Below are 7,719 nucleotides of genomic sequence, written 5' to 3' on the forward strand. Positions count from 1 at the left end.
TAGAGGCTCTCCTGCACCTGACTTGCTGGGACTAGGAAGGATTTGTGATTCCAGAGCCTGCGGACTCCAGAGGGTCAGCTGTGAGGATTTCAATGTCCTCCGTGAGCTCGGGGAGATTCTGTGCCCACGTTTCTAACAATCTGTCTTGTGGGGAAAGAGTAGACACTGCAGTAACAGTGCAAAACTGACCGCAGACCCTCAGGATGGGCCTTTAGTACGTGCGTCCAGTGCTGCTTAGCACAGCAGCCCATGTCCAGTGGCTTCCGGCAGCTGTTTGTCACTGTATCTCACAACAATGAGGATGGGGAATTCAGATAGGCAGGGCCAGGGAGCAGCCCAGCCGCACAGGACCGGGGCCCGGAGCAGTGGGTGCTGGGCATCTTCTCCCCACTCACCTTCCAGCGCTCCGCGGAGGCTCCCTGCCACCACAGCATGCTGGGGCAGCGAGCTGTTTAGGCTCGGGGGTGCGTTCCGCTTCCTGATGGGAAGTAGGCGCACCTGCATCCCGATGCTAGGACCATGAGAATGGCCGGTATCAGTTCCTCCGGTTTCTGTTGGTGAAAACAGTCGCAGAATCCACCCAGTCCAGAGGAACAATGTGGAGCCAGCTCCAGCAGGCGTGCTGGAGGCCGGGCGTGTTACTACATAGAAGACCCCACACAACCAGCTTGTAACAAGGGAAGGTCTACTTGTGGCTCCTCCCAGTTCCAGAGGTTTCCGAACATTGCCCATGGGCAGTGGCGAAACATGGCCTGTTTCTTTGGCAAAGCAGAGCATCGAGGCGGGAGCCCGTCACTGTATCCTGGCCAGAAAGCAAAAGGAATGACGGGGAAGGGGCTGGAGATCCATCACCCCTTCAAGGGCCCCAATGGCCTCTCTTCCTCCCATGAGGCCCCGCCTCCTACAGCCTCCATGCCTCCCAAGAGTGCCATGGCTGGGGCCATTCCAGATCCAAACTGTAGCAGCTGCCATGTTTAACCCACATTATTACTCCTCCTTTCTGGAGGAAGAAACCGAAGCTCAAAGAAGCCAAATAATATATTACAACAAGCACAGCTGTGGTTTGAAAGTATGACTAACTCTAAACCTTTTCTCTTTCTGGGATACAGCCCGGCTCCCATAAAGATGGGCACGGGAATAGGAAAGGCTTGTTGAGGGGCAGAGTCCTCTTCTGACAGGTCCAGGAAAAGGCACGACACATCACTGCATGGTCTTCTTTCTGTAATTTATGTCACTAGCGGAAGAGCCCTGCTCCAGTCAATACCCGGACGTAGAATCTAACACTTCTCTTTAGTTGAGAGGTTGTTCAAGACAGGGAAAAAAACAAGGAAAAATGCAAGTGAATCTAATTATGAATTTAAATGCAAACTAACTACCTGGCTCAGGATACGTTTGCTTCTTTCCCCAGAGGATACAAATATATTTACATTATGAAATAAGCCAGGGTCCAATGGGAGCCCTTTGTTATTATTAGATTTCCTCCTGAGAAGGATATATAAATAAATACACAACTTTCTATTTTAGTATTTTGTTTTTCAGGGAAGAGAACCCCTTTGCAAAAACACGTTTAAAAGGAAAAACTTCTCCACTGCAAGCACTTGTTTATTTTCTCATTTGCCAGGCTAAAACTGTCTTCTTTCATCTCTGATTTTGCTGAGGGCTGGGGAAGAGGGTAGTTTTCTTTTCTTTTCTTCAGATCTGGAAGTTTTCCTTTCATTTGTGGCAGCCTTAAATTTCCTTCTGGGCTGCCATTCCAAACGCGACTTCCTCGGGCCCTAACTGCGGGCCAAGAGCGCCCCCCAGGGGCAGACGGGGAGAGACGGCCAAGGGAGGCGGAGTGTGGTAAGGGCTCTGCTCCTCTGCCCTCCTTCGTGGCCCCTTGGTAACTCTGGTCACGGAACCTCTGCAACCAGCAGCGACTGCCAGTCGCTGGGGCCCTCCTGCATCTCTCCTGCACATGTCTCTCTATTTGCTCAGCTATCCGAGGATCCTGAAGAAAAGAACCCCTCCTGGCTGCATTTGCAACTTGGTGCCTTTGGTGGCTTTGCAAATTCCACATCTGAGTAAACTCTGTGCAGACCGAGAGTGCCTGTCAGGCTTCCTCCTTAACACGTGTCAATTCTCCTTACCCATGTGGAGGGAAGTTGTGGGAGATGTGTTCTGGAAGATTTCCACACAGAATCCTCAAATCCTTTCTGCTTTGAGGCCAGTCTTGACAAAGGAAGGGGTGTTGGTTCATCAGCTATGATCCACAGCTCCCTCTGTCCCCTGCAGCCTTGCCCGCCTCTCAGCCGACCCAGGAATGGCAGGGCGCTCTCAGCCTCACCTTCAGAGCTTGCCAGCAGTCAAAGAGTGAGGGCCGGGTCCCGCCCTGGGTGCACCGTGGCAGCCCCCCCGTCCTGCCCTCTCCCGTGGCACCGTCCCCCGCACTCTGTACGCTGCCCCACCTGGTTCCTGCTTGTGCCCCCACCATACACCCCCATCAGCAGGAGGGCAACCCAGGTGGGTGCCCAGGGATTGGCTAGGTGTTTCCACTTAACCCCGGCCTGGCAGCGCCTGCACAGAGAGCCCACAGAGCAGGAGTCTCAGTGCACAGCGTCAACACAGTTAGCCTCAGCCTGACAGCTGCAGCGTGTGGTTCTTGAGGAACTTTTAATTTGAATGACAGATGCTATTTTAAAAGTGTAAGCATGTTAATAGTCCGTGTTGTGTTAATTTCAACTGTGCATAATTTACACACGCACAAAAGGTAACCACATGAACATATTCTTGAAAGAAAAGGGATTAAGATTAAGGCTAAAGTCCTTCTCTCAGGCTATCTATGGGACCTATTTTTACAAAGTGAACATGTGCCACATAAAACAGGGGTTTAGTTTTTTTGTTTTTTGGTTTTTTTGCACTGGGGCTTTAACCCAGGGGCTGTCTACCACCGAGCTACATCCCCAGCCCTTTTTGTTTTATTTTGAAACAGGATTTCCCTAAGTTGCTGAGGTTGGTCTCAAACTTTCAATCCTCCTGCCTCGGCCTCCCGAGTCTCTAGGTGTACAGACGTATGCCACACCCAGCAAGAACGAGATTATCTTGCAAACGGTCTAATGAAACACTGCAAGACCCCACGAAGCCAATTCAGGGACACGGTTTTCTCTTAATTCAAAGATAGCTAGCAAAGCAAAAGGAACGTTCCCCCAAACAGTCGTGTCCCCTAAAGGGGATGCGGAAGAGGTCTGTGAGTGAAATGCGATCCGGGCTCGCCGTCCCCAGCTCCCCCGCACGGAGGCACAGAGCCTGGCTTTGCATGCACCACGGTCGGTCGGAGGCCCGGCGTGGAAGGCGTGGAAAGCGGTGATGAGCGCGCAGCGCTGAGCCGCCTCCACAGCCCGCGGCGGCCCGCGGTCCCTGGAGCGCACTGGCGCCACCGCGCGTCGCCGAGGAGCACTGCAGGCTACCGGAGGGCCGCTTGAGGATCCAGGATGCCGCCTGCCCCGGGTACTGTCCTCAGTCACTGTCCTCAGCTTTCCTCCTTCCAGTCAATTAACGCCCAGCTGCGTTTTCAATTGTGAAAACTTCAAACTATGGTGTAGTAATAGCTCACTGATTTTTTTTTTCTTTAGAAGCATTTTGAAAATTTGTAACTGTTCAACACAACTACATAGAAATGTTATGTAAGCAGCTGTTAAACTACTATAAAGAGATAATTCTTGGTCCTTTACAGTGGGCCAAGCAGAGATTTCTGAGTCCTGATTTCTGGTGTCAAGTCCTCACCTGCCCACGCACTGGCTGAGTGATCTTGGCAGGCTACTTAGCTTCTCTGAGCCTCGGTCTCCCCGTTGGTGAGATGGGTAAGAACAGTGCTTCTAAAGCACTTACCAGAGTTTCTGGCACATGGTTACGGCAGCCTGGGGCTTGCTGGAGGTCTCAGCCCTGCCATCCTCAGGTTCCTGGAGGGTGGGGGAATCCCAGGGGTGGGTTCTTCTCCCAGCACCACTGGACGTGGAAGGGCTGTATTGGAAGCTATCAGCTCAGGTTATGCAGGTCCACACTGTCTCTGCTGAGGGAAGGGGCTGCATGTGGGGGCCCAGCTGGTCTTTCTCACACCCTCACTCACTCTCTTGCCCCGTTTTTGAAGTGCATTTGAAATTTTTAAAAAATGATCAATAACGTTTCTTGAAAGGTTGGAGCAGAAGAGACTGAAGGAAGCGCGGAGAATGTCCTGACTGCCTCAAGCCAGGGAGGTGGCCCCTAAGAAGGGCCCGCAGGCTGGGGATGCGTCCCCCGAGCCTCCCACCTCTTCTTTCCTGCTACACTCTCAGGCCAACATGTGCCCCGGCTCCAGCTTCAGCTTCTGAGACTGAGAGATGAAGCGGGCACAGGCCTGTCCTCCACAGCTCCCATGTGGGGAGGCAGATGCTGGCCACCACCGGCCGGGCAGCACTGTGTGAGAAGGCCCGCAGGTGCAGGCCAGGCTGGCTTCCCCACACCAGTCACCATGCTGACCTGCTCAAGGGCTGGCCTTGGACACCACCAGCCAAGGACACCCCTGCCACGAGACAGGGACAATCAAAACAGCAAAGGAGCCCCCAGCAGAAGCCCACAGAGGGTGGGGACCCGCAGGGCGGTGGGTGTCAGCACGCTGGCCTCGGGAAGCTGGGGTTTGAATGCAGACCCCAAGCAGCCTGGAGCGAGAAGCTGCTGGGGAAGGTGCCCCAGGACAAGGGTCATGTCTGAGAAACAGCAGGCCAGTGTGGCCAGGCCAGGAGAGGAAAGGGCCAAGCCGGGTGTGGGGGGGTGGTCCTGGAGGGGGCGTCTGTGATTTCAAACTCCCACAGGGAGGGAGGCTGAGGTGGCGGTGGACTTTGGGTCTGGAGACAGGAATCTCCATCTTCACCTCGAGATCCAGGACTTTTTTTTTTTTTTTTTTTTTTTTTTTTTTTTTTTTTTTTTGCGGTGCTGGGGATCGAACTCAGGGCCTTGTGCTTGCGAGGCAAGCACTCTACCGACTGAGCTATCTCCCCAGCCCCCAGGACTTTTTAATCAATGGATTCACTGATATTTTATCTATATATTCATTATTTTTTTACAAAAAGAAAAATACAGCTAGTAGTGGCTTCTATTAGTCTTAGGCCGGCGAAGCCAAGAGCAATTCTCTTAGATCCCATTCCAATAAAGGGACCCGTTAAATGATAACAGGACGTTGCAAAGCCTATTTGTAATGCAGAATGTGCGTTCCCGAGAAGAGACACCATGACTCCTGGAAGGTCCCAGAAGCGTGGCCACTGTGTGAGGCGAGGCACATCTGAGAAGCGCAGAGCTGGAAGTGCCACTGTCCAGACACTGGCCGTCAGACACACGGAAGCCAGGCACCTGGAGCCTCGTGCGTCCCACTTGCCATCTGTGGGGTGAAACATGAGTTCAGCAGGCCAGCCCAACTGTCTCTCAGGCAGGGACAAAGACCCTTTATTCCCGAACACTCGCAGGAAGGCAGGCCCAAGGGCTTTGCTGGGGAGGGAGGCGCGGGGCTCTCCATCAGACCAGCAGTCTGTCCAGCCCCCTCGGCACGGCAATGGCACCACGGTGGTGGCCTCCAGCACGAGGGGAGTGTGTTTTCACTGAGGACGGTAAAGCCAAGGGGTCTCAGGACGAGAGGAAAGGACCCCGCAGCCAGCCAGCAGGCGGGAGAGCACAGAACGAGTCTGGAGAGGCCCAGGGAGGAGCTGACAGCACAGACAGATTCTTCCTTTTCCTTGTTTTTCCTTTCTTTTTTTAATTGGCAGGGCTGGGGGGGAACTCTGCCCATGGCAGGCAAATGCTGTGCACTGAGCCGCCTTCCCAGCCCAGAGACACCGGTTCCTGAGGTTCTGGAAGTAGACGCCCTGACACCAAGAACCGCATCCGTGGGCCACGCATCCCTGCGACTCGCTCACTCCGTCCAGCTCCCCACACAGCTGAGCTGGCTCCTCCGTTTAAGTCCCCAGGCTGCGTTCCCACCTCCATCTCACTGTAGGAGAAGGAAAAGGACGACGTGGGGACATTTGTATCTTCCCTCCACGGCCCTGACCCTTCTTATCCCCTAAACGGTGAACACAAGTCAGCACGGAGTTAAACAGACGCCCTGGCCGCACACCTGGAGCACAGAGCACTCGGTGCCAAGGGGCTCTTTCTCCCTTCCTCTCTCCTCCTCCCTTTCTTCCTCGAGACCACAAGCTCCCTGTGGGCAGCCATGGTGTCGCAGGAGCGCAGGGCCAGGGTCTTGTGCGGATGGGTGCTCAGTGAGCCATGCTTCAGGAACGAGCGGATGAAGGAGGGGTGTGCAGGGCTTTGCGGAGCCCTGCCAGGACTGCTGGGCCCTTCAGTGGTTTCCAAGGGTGACGCCAGGGTGGCTGGTTGGTCTGATTTCACAAACGCATGTCAGGACTTTGTTCATTTTCTGTTGCCACAACAAAATACAGAGGAGGAAGTGATTTATAAAGAATAGAAGTTATTTCCTCACGGCTCTGGAGGCTTGCATGTCTAAGAGTGCAACGCTGCATCTGCAGGGCACTGGGCCAGGGCCTCTGGGGTGTCGCCCGGCGGTGGAGGGCAGCACCTGCAGAGGCAGAGCAGGTGTACCCCTGCTGACCTGCCTCCTCTTCTCAGAAAGAACCATGCTGCTGGGTGCCGTGTGCACCCCGTCCTCCCAGCAGCTAGGGAGGCTGAGGCAGGAGGATCACCAGCTGAAAGCCAGCCTCAGCAACAGCAAGGCCCTAAGCAACTCAGTGAGACCCTGTCTCTAAACAAAATACACGCAAGGGCTAGGGAGGTGGCTCAGTGGTTGAGTGCCCCTGAGTTCAATTCCTGATATCAACACCACAAACAAAAAAACTCCACCGTGCTCTGAGGACTTCGCCTCACCCTACTGACCTCCCAAAGTCCTCTCCTCCAAATACCATCCATTTGTGCTTATGGGATCAGGCTTCCAAGCCACTTCCACTGCTACAACAAAATACCTGAGACAATCGACTTAAAAAGAGGAAAGACTTATTTTGAGCCAGTTTTGGAGGTGCCAGTCCATGGGTCAGGTAGCCCTGTTGCCTTCTGGCCTGTGGTGGCCCAACACAGCAGGAAGGCCTGGCCGAGGAAGCCCACTCACCTCACAGCCAGGTTCTGCCTCCTCAGAGTCACTGACCAAGGGAGTCTCATGGGTGCTTCTCAGGTCCCAGGGCCTCCTCATCCCATCAAAAGGAGCCCATCTTCCTGAGACCAGCATCCCTGTCTCTGATTTAGATGAACGTGTTATTTTTTGCTCAAGAAAAGAAAAGGCATCCCAGAAGGCTCTCCTCTGGACTTAGAATACCGAGAGAGGATGCTAGAGGGGTGTGCTGGGGAAGCAGTGATAGGGTGCAGGCCTCCCCAGTCTCCACTCAGCACGAGGAAGCCACTCCCAGTTCCAGATGGGGCCCCAGTTCAGTCTGTTTCATGCTCATCAGACCAAGTCAGCATGTGAGGACAGAGAAGTGCCAGGAGAACATTGCCCAGGTCAGGCAGGGCGCGTCAGGCCGGAGGACAAGCTCTTCTGATCCTTATTTTCCACTAAAAGAGAAGTGAGAGTCAGCAGGCAGACAGGCGTGTTGGGCTCTGTGGACAGCCGCCCTGGTGAGTGGGTGGCCCGTTTGCCCAGGGACAGGGAGCAGCCCAAAGGCTGCAGAAGTTCATAATGACCAGCACGCCGGTTTGGTTTTCTCC

This window comes from Sciurus vulgaris (assembly GCF_902686455.1).
Source record: "Sciurus vulgaris genome assembly, chromosome: 13".
Classification (NCBI taxonomy): Eukaryota; Metazoa; Chordata; class Mammalia; order Rodentia; family Sciuridae; genus Sciurus; species Sciurus vulgaris.